Source organism: Equus asinus, chromosome 7, assembly GCF_041296235.1.
Source record: "Equus asinus isolate D_3611 breed Donkey chromosome 7, EquAss-T2T_v2, whole genome shotgun sequence".
NCBI classification, from domain to species: domain Eukaryota; kingdom Metazoa; phylum Chordata; class Mammalia; order Perissodactyla; family Equidae; genus Equus; species Equus asinus.
Window position 1 is genome coordinate 34,855,176 of NC_091796.1, and position 12,643 is coordinate 34,867,818.

Sequence of the window (12,643 nt, forward strand, 5' to 3'; positions counted from 1 at the left end):
TAGAACTAGAAAGACCTACAACTAGAATATACAACTATGTCCTGGGGGCTTTGGGGAGAAGAAGAAGAAGGAAAAGAAAAGATTGGCAACAGAGGTTAGCTCAGTGCCAATCTTTGGAAAAAAAGATCTCATAGATGACATAGTCGATTTTCTGATAACCTCTTATCTCTTTAGTCTAAGTAGGTTCCATCTCTTTCCTCTTCTTCATCTAAGTTATTGTTGTCACACCTTATTCCATTTTGTGTTATGAGTTTGTGATTAAAATGAAGTGATTATAGTTATTTTTGATGCTTTCCTTCCCTAAAAATATGGAATGCTTTATGAATTTGTGTGTATTCCTTGCATGTAGGCTATGCTAATCTTCTCTGTATCATTCATAATTTTAATATATGTTACGCTGAAGTGAGCATCCAGTGAAATTTTGAGGGCAACATAGGTAATAGTCAGGAAATCTTTCATGAATGCTATACTGAAAAGGTAAAATTTAAACCTTGTGTACTTTTTCAATTCCACAAATCTGAATTTGTGAGATTTTTTTCAGTATTTGGGTATAACCCTTTCTGCATTTTTCCTTTTTTCCATAAATGTTTGGACTTAGTTTCTGATATGCAGATATAAAAAAAGTTCATGAGAACTCAATAATAACAATAATATTTGTGTAGGGAGATATACATAATATAAAATATCATTGTGAAGTTTCTGTATATACTGTGAGTTTTCTGGAATAGACATAGCTCTAAAATACTCTTCCAACAGTCTTTATTGTAACAACAATATACTCATTGAGAAACTGAGAGTATTGTGTTTGTGATAGGAAATAAAAGAAAAGGTAACAGAAGAATGGACACCTATTTTTATCTAAGCCTTTAGTTATACATTTTAATCCTAGAAATAATTTTACTTCAACATGATTCAGTAAATAGGCTTGGCAAACTCTATTGGTATCTCAGTTCTGTTTCTACTTGAGAGAAAACAGACATGTAAGTGATATTAAGGACATTTATGATGTGGTTGGGAGATAACATGAAAAGCAAAAAATAATCAAAAAATGACTAGGGAATGCCAAAATATTTATCAAGTTAATAGTGTTTTGGAAGTTTATAATAGACACCTTAATATGGTAGAGAATACTTGGGGCCAATTAACCCACTATGAGACCTGGCATATATTAGGTGTGTAATTTGTAAGTTTTTGACAAATAAATGTACTTTAATTCTCATTGCCTTTTCGTGAAGCATTTCCAATGTTATTTTGTGCTTAGAGAGTTTGGTCTTATATTAAACTTTGGTAATCTTTGAGATTTCTTGTGCACCTTTTGAGTTAAGTTCTTATACATTTTCATATGTATGTTTTTTAAAAATGTATATTTTTAATTTGATAAATGTATCATACATAAAGAAGTCAGATTTTTAATCTGTCTTGATCGAATCATCTATATTCTTACTATCTTTTTTGTAAAGCTGTATTAAGGTATAGTTGATATACCATAAAATTCGTATCAAGTGTACAATTTGATGTTTTGACATGTATACGCCATGAAATCATACTACAGTCAAGATAATGAATATATCTATTATCTCAAAAGTTTCCTTATAGCACTTTGTAATCCATTCCTACCTTTCCCTTCTAGGCAACCACTAATCTGCTTTCTGTCACTATTGATTGACATTTTTAAGTATTTTATATAAATAGAATAGTGCTATATATTCTCTTTTTAGTCTGGCTTCTTTTGAGCAACAGAATTATTTTGAGATTCATCCGTGTTGTTGAGAGCATCAATAATTCATTCCTTTTTATTACTGAATAATATCTCACAGTTTCCTTATCCATTCACCTGTTGATGGATATTTTGGGTTTTTCCATATTTTTTAAATTAAAATAAAGCTACTGTGAGCATTCATGAACACGTCTTTGAATAAATGTATGCTCTATTTCTCCTTGGTAAATACACAGGAGTAGAATGGCAGGATCATATAGAATGCGCATGTGCCTTGTTTAAGAAGCTGCCTAACAGTTTTCCAAAGCAATTTTATCATTTTACATTCCATCCAACAGTGTAAAAGAGTTCCAGTTGTTCCACATAATTGCCCATTGTTGGCATTGTCACTTTTTTAAAATGTTAACCATTCTACTGATGAATGCTAGTAGCTGATTGTGGTTTTAATTTGCATTTCTCTAATGACTAATGATGTTGAACATCTTATCCTGTGCTTATTGTATACGTACATATATATATATATATATATATATTATTACACATGTATATATCTTATTTGGTAAAATATTTTGCCCATTTTTATTAGGTTCTTTGTTTTCTTACTCAGTTTTGACAGTTCTCTCTATATTATTTATACAAGTATTGTAAAAGATACATGCTTTGCAAATATTTTTCCCAGACTATGGCTTGTTTTTTCATTCTCTTAGTGAATATCAAAGAGAAAAATTTAATTTAGATGAAGTCCAGTTTGTCAACTTTTCTGCCTTATGATAGTATATCCAAGCAATCTTTGCCTAACCCAAGGTTACAAAATTTTCTCCTATGTTTTCTTATAAAAGTTTTAGGTTTTACATTTATTCTAGGATCTAATTTAAATTATTTTTGTGTATGTTTGAGATATGTATTCAAGTTCAATTTTTTGCACATGGGATATCTAATTATTCGGTAAATTTATTGAAAATCTATCCTGTTTCCATTGAGTTAGCTTTGAACCTTTGTCAAAAATCAGTTGTCACACATACGTGAGTCTTTTTCTGGACCCCCTATTCTGCTCCATTGAATATTTGTCTATATTTATGGCAGTGCCAAACTCTTTTACTTATTGTACAATACCATAATCTATTGTTTAGTTGTGGCATTGTAAGAAGACAGGAAATCAGGTCGTGTTTGTCCTCCAACTTTGTTCTTCTTTTTAAAATGCACCTGGGTCAACTGGTTCCTTTATACTTCTGTATGAATTTTAGAATCACCTTGCCAATTTCTTAAAAAAAAATAAACCACTTGGATATTGATTGGGATTTTGTTGAATGTATAAAACAATTTAGAAAGAACTGAGATCTTAACAGCATTGAATGCTCTGACCCATGAAGGTGGTACATCTATCCATTTATTTAAGTCTTGAATTTCTCTAATTAATGCTTTGTAGCTTTTAGTATGTAAGTTATGCACATATATTGTGATATTTAAACTTAAGTATTTCATAATTTTGTTGCTATGTGAATGAAATGTTTCATTAATTTCCATTTGATTTTAATGTCTGCTAACATATAGGTAGACAAGTGATTTTTTATATATTGATTTTCAATCTTACTAAAATCACTTAATAATTCTAATTGATTTGTTACAGATTCCTTCCAATTTTTCTTCATTGAAGGCTGTTTTACTTGGTCCTTTCCAATGTAGACGCTTTCCTTTTTTTTTTATTTTTCCTTGTGGAGTACCTCTTTCATTCTTGATATTGGTAATTGTGAATTTTTCTTTCTCTCTCTCTCTCTTTTTTTTTCCTGGCTCAGTCTAACAGGGATTTTTCAATTGTATTGATGTTCTGTAAGAACTAACTTCTTATTTTTCTCTTAATTCTCTTGTTTCTATTTCACTTTACTCTGATTTTTATGACTTGCTTTCCTCTGTTTACTTTGGATTTTATTTCCTCCTTTTTCTCGCATTTCATAAGGGGAAGGTAGAATCATTTATTCATTTTTGCCTTTCTTCTTTTCTAGTATACATGTATAGTGTATAAATTTCCCCTAAATAGTGACTTAGCAATATTCAAAAGATGTTGATGTATTTTGTGCACATTTTTGTTTAGTTTAAATACTTTTTAATTTTCCTTTGTATTTGCTTTGAATCACGTGTTATTTAGAAGTTTGCTGTTTAGTTTCCTCTTTACTTTTCATCTTTTCCCAACTTCTTTTCAATTAACTTAATATTTTTTAATGATACCATGGTATTGCTTGTTGGCTTATTAGCTACAACTTGTTTTTGTGTTTGTTTATTTGTATTTGTTTGGTTTTAGTGGTTGTTTTAAGATTTATACTATACATTTTTGCTTACCACTGTGTCTCTTAGAATGTCATTCTACCACTTCACACATAGCACAAGAACCTTGTAACAATGTACTTCCATTTTTCCCCTTCCAATATTTCTGCTATTACTATCATATTTTGCTTTTACACGTTATGAATCCCACAGTACATTGTTTTCATTTTTGTTTAAACAATTATGTTTTAGAAATAATTATCTAGAAAAATTACATGCATTTATCTAAGTTGCTCCCTTTTCTGGTGTTTATCATTCCTTTGGGTAAATCCCTATTTCCATGCAATAACATTTCCTTCTGCCTGAAAACTTCCTTTAAGATTTCTTGTATTCTTGTTCCACTGGTAACTAATTCTTCTTGTTTTTAAACAGCTGAAAAAGTCTTTATCTTACTATTGTTTTTGAAAGATACGTTTTCTGGGTATAGAAGTCTAAGCTGGCAGTTTTCCCCCTGACCCCTCACTCAGTACTTTAAAGGTGTTGCTCCACTGTTTTCTCACTTGTATTGTTTTCAATAGACCTATACTATCATCCTTATGTTTATTTCACTGTAAGAACTGTTCATTTTTCACCCCTGTCTGTTTTGTTTGCTTGTTTTTTGCTGATGAAGATCACCCTGAGCTAGCATCTGGGCCAATCTTCCTCTATTTTGTATGTGTGTCACCTCCACAGCATGGCAACTGGCAAGTGGTGTGGGTCCATGCCCAGGAATTGAACCCAGGTTGCTGAAGCAGAGTGCACTGAACTTAAACATTAGGCCATGGGGCCAGACCTAACTTTGGCTGTTTTTAAATTTTTCTCTATCACTGGTTTGGAGCAATTAAATTATATTATACCTTGATGCTTTCTTATACTTTGGTATACTGATTTTCTTTGATTTGTGGCTTTATAGTTTTTATCAAATTTGATTATAAAATAATTTGGTGTTTTCCTGTGCTTGGGGTGTGTGGAGATTTTTGGATACTGGGTTTATAGTTTTCAACAAGTTTGTAAAATTTTGGGGCATTTTTATTTAAATAATTTTTCTGTTCTCCCATCTTCTTATAGAGACTCCAAGTGCATATATGTTAGGCCCCCTGAAGTTGTCCCACAGTTCAGTGATGCTCTGCTCAACGTTTAATTTTCTTTTCTCACTGTGTTTCATTTTGTCTTCAAATTCCAATTCACTAATCTTTTCTTCTGCAATATCTATTCTGCTGTTAATCACATCCAGTGTATTTTCCATTTCACACATTAGTGTTAAAATATCTAATAGTTTCATTCAAGTCTTCTTTTTTTAATATCTTACTTTACTCCATTTAACATTCTGAACATATGGAATACAACTATAATAACTGTTTTAATGTCATTGTCTATTAATTCTAATGTCTATATTAGTTCTGGGTTGGTTTTTATTGGTTAATTTTGTCCTCATTATACACTATACTTTTCTTCTTCTTTGCATACTTGGTAAGTTTTGAATTGATGTCAGATATCATGAATTTTACCTTTTAGGTACTAGATATTTTTGTGTTCTTATTGATTTTCTTGAATTCTGGCCTGGAATACATTTAAGTTACCTGAAATCTGTTTGATCCTTTTAGGTCTTGATTTTAATATTTGTAAGGAGCAGTGGTCAGTCTAGGGCTAAGTAATTCCCACTACTTAGGCAGACCCTTTCTGTATATACTACTCATTGTCTTTTGAATCATGAGAATTCCCCATCTGGCTGGTGGGTGCATGCAGTATTCCTGGCCACGTATAAGCACTGGGAAATCTAATCTCTAAATCTTTCTACCAGATGTGTCCTGAAACTTGGGAAGTTTTCTTACACATATGCACAGATCATTACTTAGCTGAATATTTGAATGGGACCCTGCAGATCCCTATGGAGTTCCATCTCTGTGCATCTAGATGTCTCCTCTCTGGTACTCTGTCCTATGTAGACTATAGCAATTTCGGTCTCTTAGATGCTTTCCTCAACACAGGGAGTTCCCTGGAACTCCACCTACATGACGTCTCCCTGTGCCAAGATCTGGAAACTCTTTCAGGGCAGTAAGTTTGTGTAATTACAGGTTCAACTTATTTGTTTCTCACAGATCACTGTACTCTCTTGACTGATGTTCATGAAAAACAATTTTTTATATATTTTGCCCAATTTTCGGTTATTTCAGATGAGAGGGTAAATCAATCCATGTTACTCAATTTTGGTCAGAAGCAGAAGTCTGCCATAATATTGTTTTTTACTCACTCTTATCAATTTCCTTGAGAGGTACATAATTCTTTATGACTATTCATTTCTCAAAATCTTGAATTTATATTAATTTTTAAATATATATAAATATAGGCTATATTATTATGTGCATATAGTTTCACAATGGTTATTTCTTTCTAATGGTTTAATGTTACTCAATGATGTATGCCGCTAGCTATAAAATATGGTTTTCATAGTTATTTAACTTTGTTTTGGATTTTAATTTTTATATTTAGATTCCATTATCCTAACAAGGTTCTCGTTTTCAGACAAGGATTTCTTTCATCTTTCCTTAGTTTGTGTACAGCAATAGATTTCCACTTCCATTTTCTCATAAAGTTGTTTGTCAAACATGAGATTTGGAAAATCTGAGTACAATATTGTCACAAGGAAGCATACAATCTTTCATGATATATCACTTTATCATGATTTCCAAATGAAGTTAATGTTGATCCTAGATTTTAGGAGATAGAGATTTTTGTCAGAGTTTTCACTGATGTATCCTGATTGTCATCAACATTTTGTGGTATAAATATTTGTTGACTGAATGAGTATATGAATGGATAAATAAAGAGATAATTTCAAGAGTTAGCCAATCAGGTGATGATTAATAATATAATGAATTGGGAATGCTTATAAATCTACGTAGCAATCATTTCTGGTATAAGTGAAATAAGAACAAAAAGCAATTTCAAAAATCTAGTGAGACCATTGATTTGGCTATTAGTCAATTTATCATATACACTGGAAACACCTTAAATGTGTTTACAAATAATACAAATAAAATTCACAATTAAAGTCATCATGCATGGAACTCTATTGTCTTATTTTTCACAATTTAAATGTTTTAAATGACAGTGAATTTGAAGTTTGAAAACAAAATTATGGTTTACTCAACCTTTGATTTTACTTTGTAGGCTTATCATTTGAGCAGAGTTGAGTTGAACATGATGGCAAATATATTTGTTTCATATCACTATGGCCTCTAAGGCTTTGGGGAAATTAACTTCCCTAGTGGCATCTCTGAGATGTCTAAGGAACTCTATTTTCCTCCTTGTCAATGAAAATAATCAGCATTTTAAAGCAACAGTTATTGTGAGTACATCAGATTAAACCATGTACATGATGGGACTTTAGTTTCTTTGTAGTGAAGAAACTGAAAGCTGGTCATTTATTCATAACTTGACAAATATCCAGATGCTTGAAATCTTGTAAACAATATAGCCATCTATTTGATTGTCATTCTTGGTGTTTGTCCTGATATTGAACATATGGAGCTCCCACGTGAAGGAAATATACAGTAAAGGGGGGAGAAAAACAACAGCAACAAAATGTATTAACACACTCATTCAACACATTCATTTCCCAAATATTCACTGAACACAAATTAAAGGTAGGCAAATTTCTAAATGTTGAGAATTCTTCAGTGAACAAAATACTCAAGAATTCCTTGTCATCATGAAATCTCCATTCTAGTGGTAGATGGTCAGAAAATAAATAATATATATAACAATTAAGTAAATTATGTAAAATTAAGTAAATGATACAGGTTGTAAAAGATAATAAGTACTATATAAATGAGTAAAATAGGTTAAGAGAGATCAGGAGTCCTGGAGGTGATGGAGCAGTCTGCCTCTTAAATAGAGTGGCCACGGTATGTCTCAATGAGAAGGTGACAGTGAAATAAAGACTGGACAGTAAGGAGGAAGTGAACTATGTAGATATGTAGAGGATGTGCCTTTCAGGTAAACAGAATAGTCAATTCGCAGGATATGAAATGGACCTGATTGTCAAGGGAACAGTAAAGAGGCCAGTAATGGCTGGATTAAATGAAAAAGGGGGAAAGCATTAGAAGATGACGTCAGAAATATAATGAAGGGCAAGATCAGGCAAGGGTTTGTGGGCCATCTACAAACTTTAGATTTTATTTCAAGAGAAAGAGGGAGCCATTGAAGAACTTTAAGCAAAGAAGTGCATTGTTTGCCCTTCCTCTTTTGCAGGACGACTTTGGATGTTGAGTCAAAAAGAGTCTGAAGATGGCCAAATAATAGTAAGGAACCAATTACAAGACATTCAGTGGATGGCATTACATCTGGGAAAAGAACATTTGAAACTGTTTATCCAACAATGGCTCTTCAAAAAAGTAGAGATAATTTACACCTTCTGAATAAAAGTTTTTGTTAATTCAGAAAACATTGAGAAAGCCCCAATGATATATTCATTATTAAATTGCATTACAAAAGAAGTGAACATCAATCTCTGCCTTCAAAAAGATTTATAGTTTATCAAGGGAATTGCTGGATTAGAGTAGGAAGAGATGTTATCTGGATAGTGAAATGATTCAGTAGGTGACTTTTGGGATGAGCACCAAACACTGCTGATATTTCTAGAGGAATAAATGTGATGTGAAGGGGGCACTGCCTGTAGAAATCATAACAAGAACAAAACCACGGACACCCAAAATTTTATGGTATGTTCAGAGGACATTAGGTAAACCAATTCTACTCAGACATTGGATATATCAAGGTGGAAATAGAAAGTAGGGAAGGGAAGTTGGGGTCACACTGGGGGAGGTTTTCAAGACTGAGCTAAGTCATTTAAACTTTATTCTAGGAGCAGTGAAGGATTAATACATGTTTTTAAGTGTAAAGGAGAGTTGGATCAGGGTGGGGCATGATTTGAGCAGTGCTCCAAAAAGAAAATTCCAACTACAGAGTGCAGAATGACAGAGATATGGGGGGATGTGGGAATGGAGAGCAAGAGAATGGAAAAGCTATACATGAAAGAAGCCACTGTAATGTGTTAAGGGAAACGTAATGAGGGCATGAACCAGAATGGGTGACGATGTGAACCAAAAGAATGAAACAATTTATTATGAACTTACTATGTGTCAGGCTCAATGATAAGTTCTTTCAATACATTTTCTTATTTATTTCTCTCCATATCCTTTTGATATAGCCATTACTTTTCTGAAAATTAGAAAGTGAGGTTATAAAGGTTAAGTGACTTGCTTAAAGCTCCTCAGCTATAAAATGTCAAACTAAGACTTGAATCAAACCATCTTCCATATCCATGCTTCCAACCTCTTTGTTTCATCACCTTTCAAGAAATAGAATTAGAAATGGTATCTCATCATAAAAAAGGGGGATAAAAGGACTAGAGAAAGGAGATAAAAGGACTAGAAGAAAATAAATAACCTTAGTCTAGCACTTGACAATGGGGAACGTGTTTATTTAAGAGACAAGAGAAGAAGAGGAAATATTGGAAAGGTAGGAGGGAGATGCTGTGTCATGAAAAGACTGAGGATAAGAGAAGTTCCAGGGGCTAGGAGCAGTGCTAAGTAATGATGAGAGTCAAGGAAGTTGAGAAAATAATGCTAATGTTGATAGTTAAAGAGTTATTTCCTTCTTGAAAAGATAAACCACTTCTATTTTCTAAAGTAGGTGGGGGAAGAACTCAGACTGAAAAGATCTGATGGATGAGACTGTAGGACATGTGAAAGTGGATGTCAGAGACTTCACTTCTAATTCAGCAAGTTAGGTCATCAAAAGTATGGAAGATTAAAGGAGGAAAATTAAAGGAGAATCAGGTCAAAAAAGTTTCTTTTTATTTGTTATTATTAAGAGAATAATACTTATTTGTGGATACATGGAAAGTACTAACAAGAAGAAACAATGAAAAAGTTAAAGTGGATTATGGATATTTTTGATGGAGCAGATTCCCTGACTGGATAGGTAGTGGTAAAGTTATATCAGAGGTGTAAGCGAATTAGTTATGCTTGGTGAAAAGAGAAGTGGAATGGGCTTCATATGAATTATATGGAAAGGTGTAAGAAAGGTAAAAAAAAATCATAGGATACAATTAAAAGATTCAGAACACGACTTGAGAAGCAGGCAAGGTCACTGAAAGGGGAAAAGAGAACAGTCTATCCACAGGAACAGCATTTTGAAAAAATTTATACATAAATTTATAAGTCAGACAATATTCCTTCAGTGTCACAAGCCATCCAGTCTGAGGTTTTGCCTGCTAGAGGGACACTACAAATAATTATAGAGGACATCAGAGTTTTTCCTGTAATCTGAACCTCACAGAATTTAAGAAGTCTCCAAAACATTGCTGCCACCCTTCCTATCACCTTATAGGACTGAACCTGATATCCAGCAGCCACATGGTCTTTGATAAACACTCTTTCATTATGGTTTAGAAGACCTACCTTGTTCATTGACTGTGGTTACTCCCACCATTGGATTTTTTTTTCTTAACAGAATTGAAATGTTCAAAATTCCCACCAGGCCATGAAGGATTCTATTTTTCAGCCAAACTCTCTTTTTTTTTCCAGGCAGGACACATAAAATTTAATTTCCTGACCTCTTCTGCTGATGTATAGCAGTCATTTTTCCACAACATTAGACTAGGTAATCTATTCTTAGGGGAACCTCGTCAAGCCTGACTGATATTCTGCATTTTTCTTTCTTTTCCCTATTTTATATTTATTTTTTGCTCTTTCTCTCCCTTCATATTTTCTGCTGTGGAGCTGTGGTAATAATAATAAAATATCTGGGGAAAGATAGAAGGTATTTACCAATCTATGATGCTATGATGAAGCAAGAGGGAGAAAGGTCACGTTTTCCATTCCTGAAAATAAAAGTAAAATAATAAATTTGCATCTTAAGAAAAATCTATGGACTCAGCTGGTAAGATCCCATCTGTAGATTGTTTTGATACTGATTTCATATTGGAAGATGAATTTTAGCGTCAGTGAAAAGTGCTGGTACAATGACAGCTGTGGAGACCAATATCTTCTGTTAATGCAAAGAAGACACAGAAATACTATGGGGTTTTCTGCTACCCTGTCAGAATCTGTCACCACATTTGTTTAGAGGGGACTGTGGGCATGCCACCTTGTTTCCTTGACAAGGCTGAGCACAGGACCAAGCTCAGAGTGGGCACACTCTGGATTGTCACGATAATGTTAGGACCTTCCTGTTTTCCTCTCTCTTTGTCCTGTGGCCCATCAGAAAAAGGAACACAAACATGTTCTCATTTTCTTTCTCCACAAATGAGACACTGGACAGCTGTCAGAGTGGAGTAACTTCTACTCACAATCAATTTGTATCTGATTCAAACAACTAAGCTGGGAATGCAACGAGAAAGCCCATGCCCATTGCCTAAAGTCTAGGCCAGATCTGGCCAGAGGGTAGTAAGCAATGAACTAGTGCAGTTGGTTGGTACAGAGATTATATTGTGTAACGATGGAATAAGCAGCATTAAGCATTTATTGAGAACTTTCCATGACTGTCCCATTGTCCCAAATGCTGTGCCAAAGGGGAAACCAAAGGGGAAAATGTTTACAGTGTAGTTGCAGATCTACTTATAAAAAGATAACCCAAAGCCACGTATTCACAACATCAAATGGGTGATACTGACAAGTAAAAGCTATAGGAGGTCAGAGGAGAGAGAGCCCAGCATGTACCTTGAGATGTTTAGGAAAGCCCTCAGTGCCTTGAAGAATGGGTAAGGATTAGATAGATGGGACACAGGAGGAAAGACATACCTGGACTAATGGAGAGGCACAAGTGAGAGCAAAAATGACCAGCAAGTACAAAGGAGACAATGACATCATGTGGCCAATCTGACTGGACAAAATCCTATAGTCCTGCATTATCAAAGTGCCACCATCCATCTCCACTCTATGTATTTCCACATTCTGTTAAACTATATGTCAATAATATATAAGTTATTCCCTACAATGAAAGAGAGTTTTTAACCCCTACTTATCTGAACTTGAGATCTACCCTGTTGAATTTCACTCAGTTATTTTGGCTCCATAAGCCAGGTGCTATATTGTCCTTTTGTGTCTTTTTTTTCTAAGTCTGAAAATTTGAATACATAGGTAATGCTAAATAGTGTGATTTATGTACTTTTAAAAAAGCATTTAGTACTTCATTAGGTGAAGTGGAATTACAACATTAGAATAATGTTAATAGAGATGAAGTGTACTGAAATCTATGTAGACCACTGGTAGTATAGAATGGGAATATTTCTAGTGGTGCAAATAGCTTTTGCTGGGCCAGCCCTGGTGGCCTAGTGATTAAGTTCAGTGCATTTGGGGCTGGCCTCGTGACCGAGAGGTTAAGTTCATGTGCTCTGCTTCAGAGGCCCAGGGTTTTGCCAGTTCAGATCCTGGGCACTGACTTAGCACAGCTCATCAAGCCATGCTAAGTTGGCATCTCACAGAGCAGAGCTGGAAGGACCTACAACTAGAATATAAAACTATGTACTGGGGGGCTTTGGCAAAAAGAAGAAGAAATAACAGAGAAAATTGGCAACAGATATTAGCTCAGGTGCCAATCTTAACAAAAACAAAAGGTTCA

General features: G+C 33.9%; 1 non-coding gene across 1 annotated transcript; it reads right to left on the reverse strand.

Annotated features, from left to right (window-relative positions):
• Nucleotides 1–302: 302 nt before the first annotated feature.
• On the reverse strand, nt 303–408 carry LOC123287526 (U6 spliceosomal RNA). Its single transcript, XR_006530847.2, has one exon. It is a non-coding gene; the product is annotated as a U6 spliceosomal RNA (small nuclear RNA).
• Between the last annotated feature and the right edge of the window lie 12,235 nt (nt 409–12,643).